A 24,450-nucleotide genomic window follows, 5' to 3' on the forward strand; every position below is an offset into this window, starting at 1 on the left:
TCTAAATAGTGTAAAAATAAATTTCAACTTTGATGCATTTTTTTTTTTTTACATCACCATATTCTGACCCCCATAACTTTTTTAGACTTATGTCTACTGAGCTGTTTAGGGGGTCATTTTATGCGGCACAATCTGTATTTTTTACTTATACCATTTTGGAGTGTGCGTGACTTTTTGATCACATCTTATAAAAAAAATTTGGGTAAGAGAAGCAATGAAAAAATGCAAAATCGGCTATTTTGACCTTTTTTTCCGTTACGTCATTCGTCGTATTGGATTTTTTTTAGTATGGCCATTTTTGGTCGCAATGATACCCATGATGTTTATATTTATTGTTATTTAGGTATTAATTTTTTAATTAGACGGAAAGGGGGGTGATTTAAACTTTTAGATTTTTTTATATATGATTAACTTTTTATATTGTTTGCAATGAATTTGTGGCTCATATATGAGCCTATAAATTATGTTTTTTTATTTTTCATTTTGTTCTATCATGGATTTTTTAAAATACCATTGAAATTCAATATTGCTCATTTCTTATCCTGGCCTGCCATCTGGTGGCCAAAATAAGAATTGCAGCATGAACACTTTCAGCCTTGTTAGCGAGGCTCAAAGTGTTCAGCGCAACTACCGATGCCCCAATTGGCCACACGGGACCACGGTAGCAAGCTTAGAAGCGCAAGCTTCCGGGTTTTTGCGCATTTAGATGCTGTGATCACACTTGGTCACGGCATCTAAAGCATTTAATTACCGCTATCGACATTATTGCCGGTCACGGTAATTAGCTGCATGTCTCTGCTGTTTGAAACAGCAGAGATCTGCCGGCCATGGCGCCCGCGGCGCATGCGAGCAGGTGCCATGTTTACACATCGATCCAGCACCATTCATGTACGGCGCTGGTAGCAAAGGGGTTAAAGGAACTTTCTGGGATTTCACATTGATTGGCTATCCTCAGGGCCACATCTCGCCAGTGGTCATCCAATTCTTGGCCCCCCGGCCATACTTCAGCCTATTGCACACGACCGTATGGCTTTTATGTATTTAGCTGTCCGCAAAAAACGGATCCGCAAAAAATATGGATGATGTCTGTGTGCATTCCGTTTTTTTGTGGAACGGAACAGCTGGCCCCTGACAATAATATGACATGTTCTATCTTTGAACGGAACGGAAAAACGGAAATGGAAGGCATATGGAGTACCTTCAGTTTTTTTTGCAGATCCATTTAAATGAATGGTTCCTTATACGGTCCGTATACGGAACGCAAAAAACGCAACGCAAACAGAAAAAAAGACCTAAGTCTGTGACATCACGTTTATCAGTCACATTTGCATTCAAGTCAATGGGCCTGGGCTGCAATACCGAGCACGGCCACTACACGGTGCAGGGCGCTGTCGTGTCTGGTATTGACGGGGGGGGGGGGGGGGGGGGGCACCTCCGCTGATCTTCATATTGATTTCCTGTTCTGTGAATGGCCCATCAGAGTCTTGGACAACCCCTTTAAGGAGGTCGTCCAGGGCGCAGCGACCACACACGGGTCTCATAGAATGGATTACAATTGGACAGTGAAAATTAACATTTTTTCCATATAATCTGGAGCTTTAGCCCAAAATTAGTGATTTTCACAGGGATTAATAGTAGAGAAAGCGGCTCCTGGTACCGAGTAATCTACAAGCGTCATGGAAGCTTCGAGGACGCAGGAGGATGACCCCCCATACTGCCCGCGCCGGGGGAGGGACGCACAGCATTGTAGTAAACACTCCAGTGAGGATGATAGGAGTGATCATCTCCTTCCCACACACCGATCAGGGTACAATACACAGAATAAGGGCTCATGCACAAGAACGTATTTTCTTTCCGTGTCCGTTCCATTTTTTTTGCGGACTGTATGCGTTCCACAAAAAAATATAACATGTCCTATTATTATCCGCATTACGGAGAAGGACGGGACTGTTCTATTAGGGGCCGGCTGCTCCGTTCCGCAAAATACGGATTTTTTGTGTATCCGTTTTTTGCGGACTGTAAAATACATACAGTCGTGTGAATGTAGCCTAATCCAGTGAAATATAATGGAAAGGTCACCGATAACTAGACATTCACTGACGGAGGGGGAAGTGACGATCTGCAGGGGGGGTGACGATCTGCAGGAAATGTGCGGCATCTAGATGTAGAGAACACTGCTGCACCTAGCCAAAAAGAGGGAAGGGGTGTGAAGGGTGCAGACAGCCTGCGTAACTGTCATCTACGGGGTTAATAATCCTGCCTCATGCTTACAAGTGGGTCCTGGGCCCCCTGACAACTCCCCTGACAACATCAGCACATACCTGGTGACTTACCTCGGTGATATTGCTCTGCGGGGGGGAAGAGAAGCCCCTTACCGTGCAGCACAGATCTGTCCGTCCGTCCGCTCCTCCTGTTTCTTCTGCCTTTTATAGAGGCTCAAAAATGAAAGTGAAAGTGACAGAAGAGGCTGAGATGGAAATTCCTGGAACTGCCGTGTTTCCCGTCAGCTGCGCACGTTACACAAGGGGGGGGGGGGGAGGTTAGTGTATCTTTCTTATATTTGCACATTGACATATTGCTGCTCTGTGGTAACCGGAGGGCGCGGCTGTAACGCGTTGTCCATGAACCGTCCTTGTCCGCGGCTCCTTCCAGACACAGACACAGAAGTCTATCACACCTATCGATAGCGCCCCTATACCCAGGGCGTAGCTAAAGGCTCATGGGCCCCGGTGCAAGAGCTCAGCTTGGGCCCCCCTTCCCTCAGTGCTTTGTGTGTCTTCTTATGCAGCACAAGTGTCTTTGGGCCCCTCAGGCTCCTGGGCCCGGTAGCGACTGCTACCTCTGCACCCCCTATAGCTACGCCCCTGCCTATACCAGTCCTTAGAAGGACTTTTGTGGCCCTATTAGCCAGCGTTTGGTGGCCCTAACAGCCTGTCCCTGCTCCACACAGCAGCCTCTCCGGATCGGGTTCTGTTATAGGGTGGGGGTGGGGGGTGTCCATGTGCTGAAACATCTCCATCCTGTACCACCTGATGGATGTGTCATGGAGCAAGGTTTGGCGCTATGCAAAAAAATATTGCGCAGGCGAATATCGCCATATGTTCGCATGTTCGGCGAATCGCTAACGAGCAAAATTCGCAGCGAAACGACCGCCGGGCGAACCACAAGGCCATCTCTACTAGGAGCCAGCGGTGGCCTGTGGAGACACCAGTAATGGGAACAGAGCTCCCCTCAGGGTCAGACTGGCCCCTCAGTGTTCCAGAGGATCCTCCAGGGGCCCCGGGCCCCTGGAGATCTCACCTGCACCAGGGTCTGTCAGCCTTTACTGGGGGGGGGGACCCTGAGAATAGTTTCCTCTGGCGGCCGAAGGAAGCCCCGTCCGACCCCAGTAGTCACAGCAGTGACCCTTCCCCCCAGTCATCGCAGCCATCTCCCCCGCCTCCCGCTCTGTACCCCTCAATGTACCCTCACAGGATTGGTCACTTCTATGGACGGCTCTGCAGTGATCACTTCTATGGACGGCTCTGTAGTGATCACTTCTATGGACGGCTCTGTAGTGATCACTTCTATGGATGGCTCTGTAGTGATCACTTCTATGGATGGCTCTGTAGTGATCACTTCTATGGACGGCTCTGTAGTGATCACTTCTATGGATGGCTCTCTAGTGATCACTTCTATGGATGGCTCTGTAGTGATCACTTCTATGGACGTCTCTGTGGTAGTCACTTCTATGGATGGCTCTGTAGTAGGGATGAGCGAACTCGAACTGTATAGTTCGGGTTCGTACCGAATTTTGGGGTGTCCGTGACACGGACCCGAACCCGGACATTTTCGTAAAAGTCCGGGTTCGGGTTCGGTGTTCGTCGCTTTCTTGGCGCTTTTTGAAAGGCTGCAAAGCAGCCAATCAACAAGCGTCATACTACTTGCCCCAAGAGGCCGTCACAGCCATGCCTACTATTGGCATGGCTGTGATTGGCCAGAGCCAGGGGCGTATCTATCACGAGGCAAACAAGGCATTTGCCTGGGGCGGCACTTGCCAATGGGGCGGCAAAATGCCTTGTTTGCCTAGTTAGTTTTTCCCCTTGCTTTGTCCGATGCTTGCCGATCCTTCACTATGCCGCTGCGAGCGGCAGCCTCGCCGGCGCCGCATAGTGAAGGAGTGACTTACTACTTACTTCCTCCTCCCTGTGTTTCCGGAATTTTCACCTACCCTGCCTTGCTACCCACATCACTTCTAGTAGTGACGTGAGAGGTGCGTCTCTCCCCTCGGCTCTGTTTCCTGGCTCTTACACTTCAGGAAGAGTCGGGCTGGAACGCACATGCATTCCACATATGACTGGAACCAGCATCCGGATGTGGTCTAACCGGAAGTGCCGCTTTGGAACGCAAATGCGTTCCACGAAGGTCCGGCACCGGAAGTGCCGACCTCTACAGCTCGTTTTTGGAACGCAGATGCGCTCCACCTGCACTTGACTTCCTCAGGCGTCCCTCATGGCTTCAACACTACAGGACCAGGTCCAGGCAGAGGAACAAATGTGAGTGAGACGAGAGAGTTAAAAAGCAAATAGTGCACGTGCACAGTGAGACTCATAAATAAATGTGGTATGTGTGTCAGACTGTCTATGGTGGCCCTGACCTCTCCTTGAGGCTGCCCCATACAGACTGTATGGGGCAGCCTCAAGGAGAGGCCAGGGCCACCATAGACAGTCTGACACACATACCACATTTATTTATGACACAGTGCAGAGTGCACTATTTGCTTGTGGCAGCCCCCATACAGTTTAGTGTCTCCTTGTTGCTGCCCCGGTCCCCGCCCCCCATACAGTATAACGTCTCCTTATGTCTGCCCCCATACAGTATGTATAATGTCTCCTTGTGGCTGCCCCTGCCCCCATACAGTATAACGTCTCGTTGAGGCTGCCCCATACAGTATAACGTCTCGTTGAGGCTGCCCCATACAGTATAACGTCTCCTTGTGGCTGCCCCCATACAGTATAACGTCTCGTTGAGGCTGCCCCCATACAGTATAACGTCTCGTTGAGGCTGCCCCCATACAGTATAACGTCTCGTTGAGGCTGCCCCCATACAGTATAACGTCTCGTTGAGGCTGCCCCCATACAGTATAACGTCCCCTTGTGTTTTTTTCTTTTAAACGGGTATTTATTGCGATATATATATCGTTATCGTGATAAATTTCTTAATATGGTTATGCAAAACAGGAAAGGGTGGAGCCTAAAGAGGAAGGGTGGGGTTTACAGAGGAAGGGGTTTGGCCGTGACAGGAAGGGGTGGGTCAAATTTATATTAGGGGGGGTGCCCGAGTTTAGTCTCGCCTAGGGCAGCACAAAACCAAGATACACCACTGGCCAGAGCACCATGTGACCCAGCCTCTATTTAAGCTGGAGTCACATAGCGCCGCCCGTCACTCTGCTCTGATTAGCGTAGGGAGAGGTTGCGGCTGCGACAGTAGGGCGAGATTAGGCAGATTAACTCCTCCAAAGGACTTCACTTGATTAATCGATCGATCTGCAGCTGTGCATCATTGAGCTGCTGAAATTCAAATGCTCACTCACTGTTTTTAGGCTGCCCAGACCGTTTGTCAGTCACTTTTTTCTAGGGTGATCGGCGGCCATTTTGTGTCTTGTGCGGTGCTGCGACCAAGTGCATCCAAGCTGCGACCAAGTGCATTTAACCCTCAATGGTGTGGTTGTTTTTTGGCTAAAGCCTACATCAGGGTGAAGCTGTCACACCAAGTGCATTTAACCAGCAATAGTCTGTTCATTTTTTGGCCATATACTACATCAGGGGCAAGCTGCGCCCGTCACCAAGTGCATTTAACCCTCAGTAGTGTGGTTGGTCAAGCTATCACACCAAGTGCATTTAACCAGCAATAGTGTGGTTATTTTTTGGCCATATCCCAGTCTAATTCTGTCACTAAATCCATACCGGTCACCCAGCGCCTAAATACTAGGCCTCAAATTTATATCCCGCTGAATTTGAATTCAATACATTGGGCCAAATAATATTTTTCTTATTGTGGTGAACGGTAACAATGAGGAAAACATCTAGTAAGGGACGCGGACGCGGACATTGTCGTGGTGGTGTTAGTGGACCCTCTGGTGCTGGGAGAGGACGTGGCCGTTCTGCCACATCCACACGTCCTAGTGTACCAACTACCTCAGGTCCCAGTAGCCGCCAGAATTTACAGCGATATATGGTGGGGCCCAATGCCGTTCTAAGGATGGTAAGGCCTGAGCAGGTACAGGCATTAGTCAATTGGGTGGCCGACAGTGGATCCAGCACGTTCACATTATCTCCCACCCAGTCTTCTGCAGAAAGCGCACAGATGGCGCCTGAAAACCAAGCCCATCAGTCTGTCACATCACCCCCATGCATATCAGGGAAACTGTCTCAGCCTCAAGTTATGCAGCAGTCTCTTATGCTGTTTGAAGACTCCGCTGGCAGGGTTTCCCAAGGGCATCCACCTAGCCCTTCCCCAGCGGTGAAAGACATAGAATGCACTGACGCACAACCACTAATGTTTCCTGATGATGAGGACATGGGAATACCACCTCAGCACGTCTCTGATGATGACGAAACACAGGTGCCAACTGCTGCGTCTTTCTGCAGTGTGCAGACTGAACAGGAGGTCAGGGATCAAGACTGGGTGGAAGACGATGCAGGGGACGATGAGGTCCTAGACCCCACATGGAATGAAGGTCGTGCCACTGACTTTCACAGTTCGGAGGAAGAGGCAGTGGTGAGACCGAGCCAACAGCGTAGCAAAAGAGGGAGCAGTGGGCAAAAGCAGAACACCCGCCGCCAAGAGACTCCGCCTGCTACTGACCGCCGCCATCTGGGACCGAGCACCCCAAAGGCAGCTTCAAGGAGTTCCCTGGCATGGCACTTCTTCAAACAATGTGCTGACGACAAGACCCGAGTGGTTTGCACGCTGTGCCATCAGAGCCTGAAGCGAGGCATTAACGTTCTGAACCTGAGCACAACCTGCATGACCAGGCACCTGCATGCGAGACACGGGCTGCAGTGGAGTAACCACCTTAAAACCAAGGAGGTCACTCAGGCTCCCCCTGCTCCCTCTTCTGCTGCTGCCGCCTCGGCCTCTTCTGCTGCTGCCGCCTCGGCCTCTTCTGCTGCTGCCGCCTCTTCTGCTGCTGCCGCCTCGGCCTCTTCTGCTGCTGCCGCCTCGGCCTCTTCTGCTGCTGCCGCCTCGGCCTCTTCTGCTGCTGCCGGCTCGGCCTCTTCCTCTGCCTCTGGAGGAACGTTGGCACCTGCCGCCCAGCAAACAGGGGATGTACCACCAACACCACCACCACCACCTCCGTCACCAAGCGTCTCAACCATGTCACACGCCAGCGTTCAGCTCTCCATCTCACAAACATTTGATAGAAAGCGTAAATTCCCACCTAGCCACCCTCGATCCCTGGCCCTGAATGCCAGCATTTCTAAACTACTGGCCTATGAAATGCTGTCACTCAGGCTGGTGGACACAGACAGCTTCAAACAGCTCATGTCGCTTGCTGTCCCACAGTATGTTGTTCCCAGCCGCCACTACTTCTCCAAGAGAGCCGTGCCTTCCCTGCACAACCAAGTATCCGATAAAATCAAGTGTGCACTGCGCAACGCCATCTGTGGCAAGGTCCACCTAACCACAGATACGTGGACCAGTAAGCACGGCCAGGGACGCTATATCTCCCTAACTGCACACTGGGTAAATGTAGTGGCAGCTGGGCCCCAGGCGGAGAGCTGTTTGGCGCACGTCCTTCCGCCGCCAAGGATCGCAGGGCAACATTCTTTGCCTCCTGTTGCCACCTCCTCCTTCTCGGCTTCCTCCTCCTCTTCTTCCACCTGCTCATCCAGTCAGCCACACACCTTCACCACCAACTTCAGCACAGCCCGGGGTAAACGTCAGCAGGCCATTCTGAAACTCATATGTTTGGGGGACAGGCCCCACACCGCACAGGAGTTGTGGCGGGGTATAGAACAACAGACCGACGAGTGGTTGCTGCCGGTGAGCCTCAAGCCCGGCCTGGTGGTGTGTGATAATGGGCGAAATCTCGTTGCAGCTCTGGGACTAGCCAGTTTGACGCACATCCCTTGCCTGGCGCATGTGCTGAATTTGGTGGTGCAGAAGTTCATTCACAACTACCCTGACATGTCAGAGCTGCTGCATAAAGTGCGGGCCGTCTGTTCGCGCTTCCGGCGTTCACATCCTGCTGCTGCTCGCCTGTCTGCGCTACAGCGTAACTTCGGCCTTCCCGCTCACCGCCTCACATGCGACGTGCCCACCAGGTGGAACTCCACCTTGCACATGCTGGACAGACTGTGCGAGCAGCAGCAGGCCATAGTGGAGTTTCAGCTGCAGCACGCACGGGTCAGTCGCACTACAGAACAGCACCACTTCACCACCAATGACTGGGCCTCCATGCGAGACCTGTGTGCCCTGTTGCGCTGTTTCGAGTACTCCACCAACATGGCCAGTGGCGATGACGCCGTTATCAGCGTTACAATACCACTTCTATGTCTCCTTGAGAAAACACTTAGGGCGATGATGGAAGAGGAGGTGGCCCAGGAGGAGGAGGAGGAGGAGGAAGAGGGGTCATTTTTAGCACTTTCAGGCCAGTCTCTTCGAAGTGACTCAGAGGGAGATTTTTGGCAACAGCAGAGGCCAGGTACAAATGTGGCCAGCCAGGGCCCACTACTGGAGACCGAGGAGGACGAGGATGAGGAGGAGGTGGAGGAGGATGAGGATGAAGCATGGTCACAGCGGGGTGGCACCCAACGCAGCTCGGGCCCATCACTGGTGCGTGGCTGGGGGGAAAGGCAGGACGATGACGATACGCCTCCCACAGAGGACAGCTTGTCCTTACCTCTGGGCAGCCTGGCACACATGAGCGACTACATGCTGCAGTGCCTGCGCAACGACAGCAGAGTTGCCCACATTTTAACCTGTGCGGACTACTGGGTTGCCACCCTGCTGGATCCACGCTACAAAGACAATGTGCCCACCTTACTTCCTTCACTGGAGCGTGATAGGAAGATGCGCGAGTACAAGCGCACGTTGGTAGACGCGCTACTGAGAGCATTCCCAAATGTCACAGGGGAACAAGTGGAAGCCCAAGGCCAAGGCAGAGGTGGAGCAAGAGGTCGCCAAGGCAGCTGTGTCACGGCCAGCTCCTCTGAGGGCAGGGTTAGCATGGCAGAGATGTGGAAAACTTTTGTCAACACGCCACAGCTAACTGCACCACCACCTGATACGCAACGTGTTAGTAGGAGGCAACATTTCACTAACATGGTGGAACAGTACGTGTGCACACCCCTCCACGTACTGACTGATGGTTCGGCCCCATTCAACTTCTGGGTCTCTAAATTGTCCACGTGGCCAGAGCTAGCCTTTTATGCCTTGGAGGTGCCCGCCTGCCCGGCGGCCAGCGTTTTGTCTGAACGTGTATTCAGCACGGCAGGGGGCGTCATTACAGACAAACGCAGCCGCCTGTCTACAGCCAATGTGGACAAGCTGACGTTCATAAAAATGAACCAGGCATGGATCCCACAGGACCTGTCCGTCCCTTGTGCAGATTAGACATTAACTACCTCCCCTTAACCATATATTATTGGACTCCAGGGCACTTCCTCATTCAATCCTATTTTTATTTTCATTTTACCATTATATTGCGAGGCTACCCAAAGTTGAATGAACCTCTCCTCTGGCTGGGTGCCGGGGCCTAAATTTATGACAATGGACTGTTGCAGTGGTGGCTGACGTGAAGCCTGATTCTCTGCTATGACATGCAGACTGATTCTCTGCTGACATGAAGACAGATCCTCTGTTACGGGACCTCTCTCCTCTGCCTGGGTGCTGGGCCTAAATATCTGACAATGGACTGTTCCAGTGGTGGGTGACGGGAAGCCAGATTCTCTGCTATGAGACCTCTCTCCAATTGATTTTGGTTAATTTTTATTTATTGAATTTTTATTTTAATTCATTTCCCTATCCACATTTGTTTGCAGGGGATTTACCTACATGTTGCTGCCTTTTGCAGCCCTCTAGCCCTTTCCTGGGCTGTTTTACAGCCGTTTTAGTGCCAAAAAGTTCGGATCCCCATTGACTTCAATGGGGTTCGGGTTCGGGACGAAGTTCGGATCGGGTTCGGATCCCGAACCCGAACATTTCCGGGAAGTTCGGCCGAACTTCTCGAACCCGAACAGCCAGGTGTTCGCTCAACTCTACTCTGTAGTAGTCACTTCTATGAACGTCTCTGTAGTAGTCACTTCTATGGACAGCTCTGTAGTAGTCACCTCTATGGATGGCTCTGTAGTAGTCACTTCTATGGACAGCTCTGTAGTAGTCACTTCTATGGACGTCTCTGTAGTGATCACTTCTATGGACAGCTCTGTAGTAGTCACTTCTATGGACGTCTCTGTAGTAGTCACTTCTATGGATTGCTCTGTAGTAGTCACTTCTATGGACGGCTCTGTGGTCCTCACTTCTATGGATGGCTCTGTAGTAGTCACTTCTATGGACGGCTCTGTAGTAGTCACTTCTATGGACAGCTCTGTAGTAGTCACCTCTATGGACGGCTCTGTGGTCCTCACTTCTATGGACGGCTCTGTAGTCCTCACGTCTATGGACGGCTCTGTAGTATATACTTGTATAGGAAGGAGCCGTCCCACAGAAATGAGGGTCCAGGGTTTTACCGTATAGGAAAAGTTATTGGAGAGTCACCAGACATGGAATTAGTGTTAGTTATGGGAAAGTAGGACAAAGGTGAAAGTTTATAGGATATGACTTGGGGGATGGAAACAGGATGAACTCAAGGGTAAAGTTGTGACTGAGCCGAGGACGTGCAAGGACGGCACATTAACATCTTCAGTAAATATCTAACACTAGCAGAAGGACGCGGCTTCGCACCGTTATATTTAATATATTTAATGTTTGTGTGTCATTAAAAGATATGAACAGTGTCCACTATAACAGTGACCTCTACAGCACCCGCCCCTTAAAACTGACCCCCCCCCCCACAGTGCCCTGTCCCTTAAAATGGGACCTTCACAGCAGCCCACCCCCTTAACTTTGACCCTCACAGCAGCCTGCCCCTTTAACAGTGAGTTCCATATCACCCCACCCCCTTAACAGTGACCTCCACAGGGGCCCGCCCCCTTAACACTGACCATAGGTTACAGTTCCCCCTAATCAACCTCCACAATTGCCGGCCCCCAGAGACCTCCAGAGCGACTGCCCCTTTAATAGTGGCCTCTACAGTCCCCTTCCTTCCTTAACAGTGGCCTCTACAGCTATCTGCCCTTTAACCAGGGCCGGCTCTATCATAAGGCAGCCCAAGCGGCTGCTTGAGGGCGCAGAGAAGGGGGGTGGCAAACAATTAACTTGTTAACTTACACTTGCCCCGCTAAGCCTGTGTGCCAAGCAGCCCATTTTTTTTAAGTAGCTGGCTATACAGCTTTCATAGCTATGTGGGTAAGTGCTTTGCCTCTGATACAGAAGGTCATGGGTTCGAATCCCAGCAGGCTAAATAAGAACACGAGCACCAAATCTTCAACACTAGAGGCTGGTGGGAACACAGGAAGAGGCTGCATCGCATCGCTGACATGGAGGTAAGTATAAAAGTGTTTATGTTTTTTTTTTTTTTATACCGGACTGTTACTTTACTGGGTAGGGGGGGGGCTACTGGCACATGGAGGGGGGAGGAGAGAGGCACTTGATACTGGCACATTAGGGGGCAGGGGGAGAGGATGGCACTATGATATTAGCACATGGGGGGCAAGAAATGGACATGAATCATGAGGGGCAGAAATGTGAAATGATGGGGGGGGGGGGGGGGAATGGAGATTCGCTTGTGTTGACAAAAATCCTTGCACCGACCCTGCCTTTAACACTGACCTCCACAGTGGACCGTTCCCTTAACTGTGACCTCCACAGCAGCCTGCCCTGTTCTAGGCCGGATAGTCTGGCTTTCAGACTCTCTGTCCTCCCTCCGGTGCAGGACCTGGACGGACACAGGGATGTCCTTTTGAACAGCTCACTCTCAGACAGCAGCACAGTGCAGTCTGAGTGTGAGCTGCAGGGAGAAGGTCTCCCTCCCTCCCTTGACCCCTGCAGCTGACAGAAGTAGATTTTTACCTTCATTTTCTCAATCCCCGTCGGCTGCTGATTGGGAGGGGGCGTGGCTTAGCGGGACATGGGAGCGGGGTTTTTAAGTCCGTCTTTTGAGGGAGGCCTGAATGGCCACTTTTAGTATATATATCATAAAATACATCCAAAAAGACGGGTCCCAACAGGACCGATAAAGCCGTAGTACAGCAATTGAAGTGTAACTGTCATTTCACTACCAAAAATGAAATTGCTAACAGATGTGATGCTGAGGGGACGATATTCATGAAGCTGCATTTTTCAGCTAATTTTACCTTTTCTGACTGTCTGTATTCAGCCCTTAGCAACCATATTTCTCTGTGCCTCTATTTCAGCAACTTTCTAAGATGGCCTCTGCTGCACTTCCTGCGATGATCTTTGCCCTTCCTTGAGGCCGTCCTGTAGTTCCCTCACTTCCCATAAACCCTTGCTCTCCTCACATGAACTAGCAGAACCAATCAGAACGCAGATAACTTCCCACAGTACCCAGAGCAGTGTGTATCCTCACATACAGCTAACCAGAGACAGGCCCTGCAATTACATTACATCAGTAAGCATTTCTTTTAACCTCTTAATAGCCAGCTGTCCCTCATTCTCTACCAGACTGACGGGGGGGGGATAGAAATATGGGCTTTGTATTGTCCAAGCTTTCAGACAATACCAGAATGACATAAATCTGTTCAGTACAGGGGAAGAAAGCAATGATAGAAATCAGGACGCTGTGAATGAAGCTGAAAGTAAAAGCAAAAGCAGATTTTACCCGCGATTATTCCCGACTCTATTTCTAACAGTGGTTTCTCCTCTGTTGCTTGGACTAGAGCGGTCATTCTGGTCTTGTATGAAAGCCTGGACTGTCAGCTTTCAAACACGACTGGGTATGCGCAGCTATTGGGTAAGCTATCCCTCAGGCTCCTCCCTATGTTCTCGCCCCTAGAACTCCCATTATGTTCATCGGGAAGACAAAGTGATATACAGATGTGTTCCACGTCAGATACACGTGGCGCGCGCACACACATGCGGCAAACTGAGTAACCGCATTAGAGAAGCGAAGCGCGGGATCGCATAGTACGCGATGAGATCCCGCGATATCTCGCTGGACGGGCATGCAGGAAGTGCAGACGTGTTGCGATCACATGATGTACTCACCTGATCGCATCAAGGATGGCCGTGCGTTCCATCAACATCAGGTGTGGAACGCAGGATTCTTGATGGCAGGGCATGCTGTAAGTGGGGGAAATATACAAATTAACCCCATAACCACCACATCCTATAATGATCACATAAAGTGATGGTCATACTATATCCCTAGATTACATAGACAGGGGCAGCGAAAAACAGGAAATGAATAATCCCACATCCAAAAGGGACAATATGCCAGATATAACTGACTGCTGACCCGCTGTGAGAGATAGAACGCCATCTTGTATATCCTATATCTATCTGAACCAGAGTTCAATTAGAGGTTATTACAATTTTAAACAAGTGTCATCTCTCTGCAGGCACGCTGGGCGGGGATTCAGCAGACAACTCCCCCCTCCCCCCCCCCCCTCCCCCCCTCCTGTTCTATTTGTATAAAGGCTAGCTTCTGCTGCTCTAAGTTTAAGATCCTCTTTCTGCTAAAGAGGTTTCATTTCTTCTGTCTTTTGTGGTTTATGTGTCGCACGGCTGTTGGTCGTCTACCAATAATCATGGTATAAGATTGTCTGCTAAAAATTCTATAAAAAATTCAATTACCCCTGCGTCTAGGATTATGGGTTCCGAATTCAAATAGCGTAATGTGCACAGAGAAGGCTGATACACACAATAGTTGTAATCAGTAATCTCTCAGTGCAGGGGCCGCCGGATATTTATGACTGGCGGCCCGCACTGCCGCACCGCCCACACTGTGGTGAGCGGGCGCGCGCCACCATCAGGGACATGTGGGCCGGCGCAGTGAGATGACGTCACTGCGCCAGCCCGTGCGTCCCTGCATGATCTCCCGCCTGTAACACTTTCCATTCCGGACAGCGCAATAGTAATCGCGCTGCCGGAATGCATAATTATCTCCAGCAGCGCTTGAGATAATTGATACAAAGGACTCTGATTCTATTGAATCGGAGTTCTTTAAAGCATACAGGACGACTGGACCCTTGTCCGGTCATTCTGATGCAATTAACCAGATGGCATCAGTGCGAATGCTTGGGGCACATTCACACTGATACCTTGGGTTTTAGGTGACATTTTTCCTATAAGGGGATAAGGGAACATCATATATAATATATATGTGCCTCTATTTCTGGGTTGAAATACAATTCCCAACTTAGCAATTCTCTAAATCAGTGGTTTCTGCTGTATCAGGCCAAGTGTAAATCTATTCATTAAAGGGTATATTAGATTCAAGGTGCACATTGGGTCATTCAGAATAACTTCACACACCCGCTACTGTGCATATCCCAGTCTAATTCTGTCAGTAAACCCATACCTGTCACCCAGCGCCTAAATACTAGGCCTCAATTTTATATTCATCTAAATCTGTCGTTACTACTGTGCCTGTATTAGGCCTCATGCACACGACCGTTGTGTGCATCCGTGGCCGTTGTGCCGTTTTCCGTTTTTTTTTCGCGGACCCATTGACTTTCAATGGGTCCGTGGAAAAATCGGAGAATGCACCGTTTGGCAGCCGCATCCGTGATCCGTTTTTCCTGGCCGTGAAAAAAATAGGACCTGTCCTATTTTTTTCATGGCCAACGGTTCACGGACCCATTCAAGTCAATGGGTCCATGAAAAAACGCGGATGCACACAAGATTGTCATCCGCGTCCGTGATCCGTGTCCGTGATCCGTGTCCGTTTTTTCCTATCATTTCAATGGCAAACTTGACTTAGATTTTTTTTTCATTTTTCATGTCCGTGGATCCTCCAAAAATCAAGGAAGACCCACGGACGAAAAAACGGTCACGGATCACGGACCTTAAAAAAAAACGGTCGTGTGCATGAGGCCTTAGTGTAATACGGTACCTAAATAGATGCCAGATAGTGTTAGGTGTCTGTAAAAAAAGGCCTGAATTTGAATACAATACATTGGGCCAAATAATATTTTTCTTATTGTGGTGAACGGTAACAATGAGGAAAACATCTAGTAAGGGACGCGGACGTGGACATGGTCGTGGTGGTGTTAGTGGACCCTCTGGTGCTGGGAGAGGACGTGGCCGTTCTGCCACAGCCACACGTCCTAGTGTACCAACTACCTCAGGTCCCAGTAGCCGCCAGAATTTACAGCGATATATGGTGGGGCCCAATGCCGTTCTAAGGATGGTAAGGCCTGAGCAGGTACAGGCATTAGTCAATTGGGTGGCCGACAGTGGATCCAGCACGTTCACATTATCTCCCACCCAGTCTTCTGCAGAAAGCGCACAGATGGCGCCTGAAAACCAACCCCATCAGTCTGTCACATCACCCCCATGCATATCAGGGAAACTGTCTGAGCCTCAAGTTATGCAGCAGTCTCTTATGCTGTTTGAAGACTCCGCTGGCAGGGTTTCCCAAGGGCATCCACCCAGCCCTTCCCCAGCGGTGAAAGATATAGAATGCACTGACGCACAACCACTTATGTTTCCTGATGATGAGGACATGGGAATACCACCTCAGCACGTCTCTGATGATGACGAAACACAGGTGCCAACTGCTGCGTCTTTCTGCAGTGTGCAGACTGAACAGGAGGTCAGGGATCAAGACTGGGTGGAAGACGATGCAGGGGACGATGAGGTCCTAGACCCCACATGGAATGAAGGTCGTGCCACTGACTTTCACAGTTCGGAGGAAGAGGCAGTGGTGAAACCGAGCCAACAGCGTAGCAAAAGAGGGAGCAGTGGGCAAAAGCAGAACACCCGCCGCCAAGAGACTCCGCCTGCTACTGACCGCCGCCATCTGGGACCGAGCACCACAAAGGCAGCTTCAAGGAGTTCCCTGGCATGGCACTTCTTCAAACAATGTGCTGACGACAAGACCCGAGTGGTTTGCACGCTGTGCCATCAGAGCCTGAAGCGAGGCATTAACGTTCTGAACCTGAGCACAACCTGCATGACCAGGCACCTGCATGCAAAGCATGAACTGCAGTGGAGTAAACACCTTAAAACCAAGGAAGTCACTCAGGCTCCCCCTGCTACCTCTTCTGCTGCTGCCGCCTCGGCCTCTTCTGCTGCTGCCGCCTCGGCCTCTTCTGCTGCTCCCCCTGCTACCTCTTCTGCTGCCGCCGCCTCGGCCTCTTCTGCTGCTGCCGCCTCGGCCTCTTCTGCTGCTGCCGCCTCGGCCTCTTCTGCTGCTGCCGCCTCGGCCTCTTCTGCTGCTGCCGCCTCGGCTTCTTCTGCTGCTGCCGCCTCGGCCTCTTCTGCTGCTGCCGCCTCGGCCTCTTCTGCTGCTGCCGCCTCGGCCTCTTCCTCCGCCTCTGGAGGAACGTTGGCACCTGCCGCCCAGCAAACAGGGGATGTACCACCAACACCACCACCTCCGTCACCAAGCATCTCAACCATGTCACACGCCAGCGTTCAGCTCTCCATCTCACAAACATTTGAGAGAAAGCGTAAATTCCCACCTAGCCACCCTCGATCCCTGGCCCTGAATGCCAGCATTTCTAAACTACTGGCCTATGAAATGCTGTCATTTAGGCTGGTGGACACAGACAGCTTCAAACAGCTCATGTCGCTTGCTGTCCCACAGTATGTTGTTCCCAGCCGCCACTACTTCTCCAAGAGAGCCGTGCCTTCCCTGCACAACCAAGTATCCGATAAAATCAAGTGTGCACTGCGCAACGCCATCTGTGGCAAGGTCCACCTAACCACAGATACGTGGACCAGTAAGCACGGCCAGGGACGCTATATCTCCCTAACTGCACACTGGGTAAATGTAGTGGCGGCTGGGCCCCAGGCGGAGAGCTGTTTGGCGCACGTCCTTCCGCCGCCAAGGATCGCAGGGCAACATTCTTTGCCTCCTGTTGCCACCTCCTCCTTCTCGGACTGCTGGTACCAAAATGAGGATGGGGCAAGGGAAAACTAGGAAAAGGAAGCCACCGGCCCCCTATTAACTTTGAACAAATAAAACTCGGACAACTTAGTTTATAAACCAAACTTTTACTGGGTGATGATCGGCCACAGCAAATTGTTTCCTTATTACAAAAACGGTATCAAAACCCCACCTCCTCCACGAATCACTTCTCCGATGCGGTATACCACCCTGGGTCCCCAGGGCGTACGTTCGCCAATAACTGTTTACCACGATCTTCCTTTCCAAATTCCGCCACGGAGGAGGACCGTGTCTCACACGGGATTCCGACCACCACCCAGCAAACTAAAAGCTTGTTCAATGCCATCCTGCAAACCCGACAAAAAGATATCCAGACCTATATCTGTGAGATGTACCCCATCCGGCCTCATCAGAGGTCTATTATCGCCCTCTAACTGCCAATGCCGGACCACTATTCCTCCCTTTGAACGCACAAATCGGGACATTCGGGCATTCAATGTCCTCCTGCATTTCTCCATAGCCTCCCCGTCCCTGGCGCCGTGCCAAACTATTCTCGGCACAACTTCCGACCATACAATCACTAGCTCCGGGAAGAACGCCGGGAAGCGCTCCAAATCAGACCTCATCAAAGCCATTAGCTCCAACATTCTCTGGGAACACAGGTCATTTCCCCCCGCATGTAATACCAGTATAACCGGCCCCACCGATCTACGCCCAATCTCCACCACTTCTGGCAACACTTGCGCCCATCTCAGCCCCCGAAGACCTCTCCATTGCACATCTACTTCCCTGAATCCCAGGCTGCGACCTCCAGGCCTGCATTCCGCCCTCTGCGCTGCCCAGAATATGTAGGAGTGCCCCACCAACCAAATCACCGGACGACCGACTCCTGCGAAGAAAAGAATCAGTAAAAAACACCATAAGTCAAACACATCATATATATATATTATCCATTCTTTATATTATTTTTTTTATTTTTTTTTATTTTAACTAACTCACCAACAAATCCGGCCTTACATATCGCGCAAAGCAGGACGACCTCCACCGCCCAATTCGCATAACTTCCGATTCCGGCAATCCTGCCCTAGCCGCCTCCGTCGCCGCACCTATCCTAAAGGAGTGAGTACCGAATTCCCCCGGATCCAACCCCAACTGCTCCAAGCATTTACGCAACACTGAGGCGAACTGAAATTTCGTCAAGGGAAACCCGTCGGCATGAACGAAAAAATTCCTCCCACTCCCCCTTACAGCCATGTACTCCGAAACCAATCTAACAGGGCACGCCCCGCTATCAACCGGGTGGATAGGCAACCATACTCCATTACCGAACTGATCGGTCTTTGAACGACGAACCCGGACCCGCAACGCATTATTGTTCAAAATCACATCCGACCATAACAAACCTCCCGGCCGCGAGCTGGAAGGGGCAACCACTTCCCCCACCCGTAACGCTGCAAAAAAGGCCACGCTAAAACACGCCGCCACCAAAGCCCTCTCAAACCCTGAAGAACACACGACTCGACACACCTCTACCAATCTTCCCAGCAAGCTAAACGAAATTGGCCGTCTACTCTCCCGCACCACATATTCCTTCTGCCACCCTTTCAACGCCTGCCTGATCAAGAAATTCTTCGTCACATCAGGCAATCCCTGCAGCTTGAGATAAAAACCCACACCGGCCAATTTACGCCGGGCAACTGGAGCAGAAACCCCTTGACCCCGTAACCATAACAGCCACTCTATCGTAACCTCCAGACACACTCCCCCCCCCTGCCGACACTTCCCTATTACCTTTCACCGTCAACCACTCAGCCCAGGCCTTACCATGCGCCTGCCAGGTGGCAGGAGTCACCGAAGAGCTGACCAACGGCATCAATTGTTGAGCACCAGACGCCACAGGAAATCCGGGAACACTCGACCATCCCTGTCCGCCTCCGGAAGAAGATCCCGAAAAACCTGCCAACGGAACCGAGAAAGAGCGTCAGCGATCCTGTTATCCACCCCCGGAACATGGCGCGCCCTAAAATAAATATTGCGCTCCAAGCACCTTAGCACCAAATGCCGAAGCAATGCAAGGACCGGTAACGATGAAGAAGACAACCTATTAATACATTGAACCGTACCCAAATTATCCGACCAAAAGCACACATGACGATTCTCCAGCCTGTCACCCCAAATCTCAACCGCAACCACAATAGGGAACAACTCTAGCAACGTTAGGTTACTTACCAACCCCAAATCTCTCCACTCATCCGGCCACGGAGATGCACACCATTCCTTACCCAAAACCGTACCAAATCCATAAGGAGCCAGCCGCATCTGACCACAGCTCAAGCTCGCAACTAGATATTTCCTGCGAAATATAACACGTGTGGCCATTGTAAGAACATAAAAATTCACGCCACACTACCAAATCAGCCTTGAACGACTTGGTCAGTCGAATGCGATGCCGCGGGGACACCACTCCCCGTGTTGCCAAAGACAACCGCCGCGAAAAAACACGCCCCATAGGCATAACCCGGCAAGCAAAGCACAACAAACCCAAAAGCGACTGCAACTGCTTAAGAGTCACCTTCCTCACCACCAAAAACCCCTCAATCAAAGACTTCAACCCAACTAACTTCTCCTGCGGTAAACGAAAGACCATGGCCACCGAATCTATTTCAATACCTAAAAAAGACAACCGCGTCACCGGACCCTCCGTCTTCTCAGCTGATATGGGGACCCCAAACCGCTCCATCAATGACAAAAAGGCGGATAACAGAGCCTGACAGCCCCCCCCCCACCCTCGGGCGCCACAAACAAGAAGTCATCGAGGTAGTGAATCACCGACGAACAACCAGACTCAAAACGCACCACCCACTCCAAAAACGAACTAAACAACTCGAAGTAGTGACACGAAATGGAACAGCCCATAGGCAAACAGGTATCGTAATAGAAGAAACCCTCAAAACAGCCCCCAAGCAAATGGAAACAATCCGGATGAATAGGCAGGAGCCTAAACGCCGATTCCACGTCCGATTTTGCCAACAGAGCCCCTTTCCCAGCTTCCCGTACCAACGCCACCGCCCGATCAAACGATACATACGACACTGATGCCTCCTCCGGAAGTATAGCATCGTTCACAGATGCGCCCTTCGGATGAGACAAATGATGTATCAGTCCGAAATTTACCCGGTTCCTTCTTCGGAACGACCCCCCACGGTGAAACCCGCAAATTAGAAAAAGGGGGTTGCACGAAGGGACCCATAATCCTACCCGCTGCCACTTCCTTCTGCAGCTTATCCCTGAGAACCTCCGGATATTCCCTAGCCGATTTGAGATTTTCGGAAAACAAAGGGGACCTATTGAGAACAAACGGTATGAAAAAACCTTCCGAAAAACCCTTCCGCAAAATGTCCGCCGCCCCCTTATTGGGGTACCGGTCTAACCAAGGGGCCATCCTTACCACGCTGACCGGGGTCCTTCTGTTCAAATGGGGGGTCTACCTCTCCCCTGGGATCTAAGGCACCGACCCGCGGGATGGGGGCCCCCGCATGCTGAACATTCATGCCTGTACCTACACAACCCCGCGTATTACAGTGCCCCTCGTTGTACAACCAACAAGCCCCCGGGCATCTAACGGCCACTGGCGCCTGGGCGACTGAGGCCACGGCTCCAGCGGCCGCCCCTGGAAAGGAAGGCGGCCGAGTACGCCGTCATCAAACGTAGCCAGACATCCGTGGCTTTCACACCCCAACCCATTCCCGGCTGCAAAGCAAGACGCCTCCGAAATTCTTCATCATACTTCCACCAAGCACTACCCCCATGCGCTTTGTACGCACTATAAATAGTGTCCATATAAATAAACAGTTCAGAGCACCGCTCCGGGTGCCGCTGACCCATCACACACCCCAAAACCGCAAACGCCTGTAACCAATTATTCATCGTCTAGCCACCTTCATCCGTTTGTCATAAGGCTTGTCCACAAAACGCTTCTCCTTATCCACTCCATGCTGGTCCACCGACACCAGGGACCATATGTCCACATATTGGTGGGACCAGATCTTCTCCCTCACCGAATCCTCTAAATGAGCCCCCAAAGGACTAACGCCACAGAAACAGGAATCCTTATGGATCCCAGCCAAAACCACTGAAGGCTTCGTCACCTGACCAGAAGCCGTCCACAGGCGTCTCCGCCACTCCCGCCGGAACCGCAGAAGGGCCAGTGGGAACAGGCAACCTATCTAACAAAGATTGCAATAACGACTCCACACTCACATTAACACCTCCCCCTCCCCATGCCCCCGCATAATGACACTCACCAGAAGCCGGAACCGCCGGCGGAGCTATTGCAGGTACAGGCACCGCATCTCTGTGTACTGCCACCGAAGCCAGGCTAGGTGCCCTGGAACTCTCACCAATCGCTAGTCGTCTACGCCCGGACCGCGGTGTACAATCAGACTCTTCCGAGGCTCCCGAGGATCCCTCCGAAGATGACAGGGAACGCCACCGGGAAGATCTGGACCGCCTACTGAACCGGGATGACCTGGATCGCCGACTGGAACGCCGCCGTCTGCGGCTGCGCCTCCCCTGACGCCTATCCTCTCTGGCGGGGGTGGGGGACAAAGATCTCTCCCTGCCTCTGCTCCGGCCCACCAAAGAAGCCGCTGTAGGAGGGGTGGGATGAGGTTGTAAAAGCGGGGAAGGGGTACCAGTGCCCAGAACTGCAGCACCAACCCCCAAAGAAGCACCCCCACTAGGAAGGGCCGGGCTGACCTCCGCACCACCCATACAAGAGGGAGCTAAGGAAAGGACCTGGTGCAGGTAAGGGGGGAGGAAGGGGGGGGGGAGCCTGTGATGGCGGCGGGGTAATGGGGCGGTCATCCGCCGAAAGCGCGCCAGAGTGAGTAGCCCCCCATGACCGCCAATGCGCTCGCCTGCCACGCCGAGACTCCTATATCCCGGGGTGAGGGGGGCGGAAGGGGAGGAGCTACACTGCGGCCTACTTCCGGTTCCAATCCCCGGCCTGGCATCACAGCAGCCGCGTGAAGCGGCCGAACCGGAACGGCCAGAAGACACTTGCCGCAATCTCGCAGGAGGACGGCGACTACGCGCCGAGCGCCGCAGACCCCGATCCCTCCCAGCGTGACACTCACCCAGCGGCGTCTCTGGAGGAACCGGAGGAGCAGAAGCAGGAGGAGCGGAGGCAGAGGAAGGATCAAAGCTGCGCAAAAAGGAGCGCAGCCATCCTTCCCCCTCCGCCTGAAAACGCGCCAAGAGAGAAGCGCGCAGCGCCTCATCACCCGCGGACATCCTGGAGAGTCAAACCGGAGGTAACCACTTACCAACTCGGCTTACCCTGTCAAGAGGAAGTGACAACCACTGTCCTCCTCTATATAAACCTGCCTTACCTCTCCTACCACCGTCTCCTCCTCCATACCCTCTCCACCTTAACCCCTTATCTCCCTCTTCACTACTATAACCTAGGGGCCTATTCCTCAACCCCAAGCCAGGGAAACTAAGGGAGGGGGAGGGGGGACCAACAGTCCCTCATCACCCTCCATACCCAGTCGGGTGCTCTCCAGCTTCCTCCTCCTCTTCTTCCACCTGCTCATCCAGTCAGCCACACACCTTCACCACCAACTTCAGCACAGCCCGGGGTAAACGTCAGCAGGCCATTCTGAAACTCATATGTTTGGGGGACAGGCCCCACACCGCACAGGAGTTGTGGCGGGGTATAGAACAACAGACCGACGAGTGGTTGCTGCCGGTGAGCCTCAAGCCCGGCCTGGTGGTGTGTGATAATGGGCGAAATCTCGTTGCAGCTCTGGGACTAGCCGGTTTGACGCACATCCCTTGCCTGGCGCATGTGCTGAATTTGGTGGTGCAGAAGTTCATTCACAACTACCCCGACATGTCAGAGCTGCTGCATAAAGTGCGGGCCGTCTGTTCGCGCTTCCGGCGTTCACATCCTGCTGCTGCTCGCCTGTCTGCGCTACAGCGTAACTTCGGCCTTCCCGCTCACCGCCTCATATGCGACGTGCCCACCAGGTGGAACTCCACCTTGCACATGCTGGACAGACTGTGCGAGCAGCAGCAGGCCATAGTGGAGTTTCAGCTGCAGCACGCACGGGTCAGTCGCACTGCGGAACAGCACCACTTCACCACCAATGACTGGGCCTCCATGCGAGACCTGTGTGCCCTGTTGCGCTGTTTCGAGTACTCCACCAACATGGCCAGTGGCGATGACGCCGTTATCAGCGTTACAATACCACTTCTATGTCTCCTTGAGAAAACACTTAGGGCGATGATGGAAGAGGAGGTGGCCCAGGAGGAGGAGGAGGAGGAGGGAGAGGGGTCATTTTTAGCACTTTCAGGCCAGTCTCAGAAACTTCTGGGTCTCTAAATTGTCCACGTGGCCAGAGCTAGCCTTTTATGCCTTGGAGGTGCTGGCCTGCCCGGCGGCCAGCGTTTTGTCTGAACGTGTATTCAGCACGGCAGGGGGCGTCATTACAGACAAACGCAGCCGCCTATCTACAGCCAATGTGGACAAGCTGACGTTCATAAAAATGAACCAGGCATGGATCCCACAGGACCTGTCCATCCCTTGTCCAGATTAGACATTAACTACCTCCCCTTAACCATATATTATTGTACTCCAGGGCACTTCCTCATTCAATCCTATTTTTATTTTCATTTTACCATTATATTGCGAGGCTACCCAAAGTTGAATGAACCTCTCCTCTGTCTGGGTGCCGGGGCCTAAATATATGCCAATGGCCTGTTCCAGTGGTGGGTGACGTGAAGCCTCATTCTCTGCTATGACATGCAGACTGATTCTCTGCTGACATGAAGCCAGATTCTCTGTTACGGGACCTCTCTCCTCTGCCTGGGTGCTGGGCCTAAATATATGCCAATGGACTGTTCCAGTGGTGGGTGACATGAAGCCTGATTCTCTGCTATGGGACCTCTCTCCAACTGATATTGGTTAATTTTAATTTATTTTATTTTTATTCATTTCCCTATCCACATTTGTTTGCAGGGGATTTACCTACATGTTGCTGCCTTTTGCAGCCCTCTAGCCCTTTCCTGGGCTGTTTTACAGCCGTTTTAGTGCCAAAAAGTTCGGGTCCCCATTGACTTGAATGGGGTTCAGGTTCGGGACGAAGTTCGGGTCGGGTTCGGATCCCGAACCCGAACATTTCCGGGAAGTTCGGCCAAACTTCTCGAACCCGAACATCCAGGTGTTCGCTCAACTCTAGTCAGGGACTGTCACCCAGTTGCGCCCCGTCACCTAGGGCGGGTGG

At 51.9% G+C, this 24,450-nt stretch overlaps 1 protein-coding gene across 1 annotated transcript in view; it reads right to left on the reverse strand.

The window, feature by feature from the left end:
• LOC122928903 (guanylate-binding protein 1-like) overlaps positions 1-19,632 on the reverse strand; it is a 38,414-nt gene extending 18,782 nt beyond the window's left edge. The window contains exons 1-2 of the mRNA XM_044282214.1: positions 19,621-19,632; positions 2,334-2,389 (exon numbers count right to left, since the gene is read on the reverse strand). The gene's annotated coding sequence lies outside the window, so the exon portion shown is untranslated. The remainder of the gene's footprint in view (positions 1-2,333; positions 2,390-19,620) is intronic.
• Positions 19,633-24,450: the final 4,818 nt, after the last annotated feature.

The sequence above is a fragment of the Bufo gargarizans genome, chromosome 2, assembly GCF_014858855.1.
Source record: "Bufo gargarizans isolate SCDJY-AF-19 chromosome 2, ASM1485885v1, whole genome shotgun sequence".
NCBI classification, from domain to species: Eukaryota; Metazoa; Chordata; class Amphibia; order Anura; family Bufonidae; genus Bufo; species Bufo gargarizans.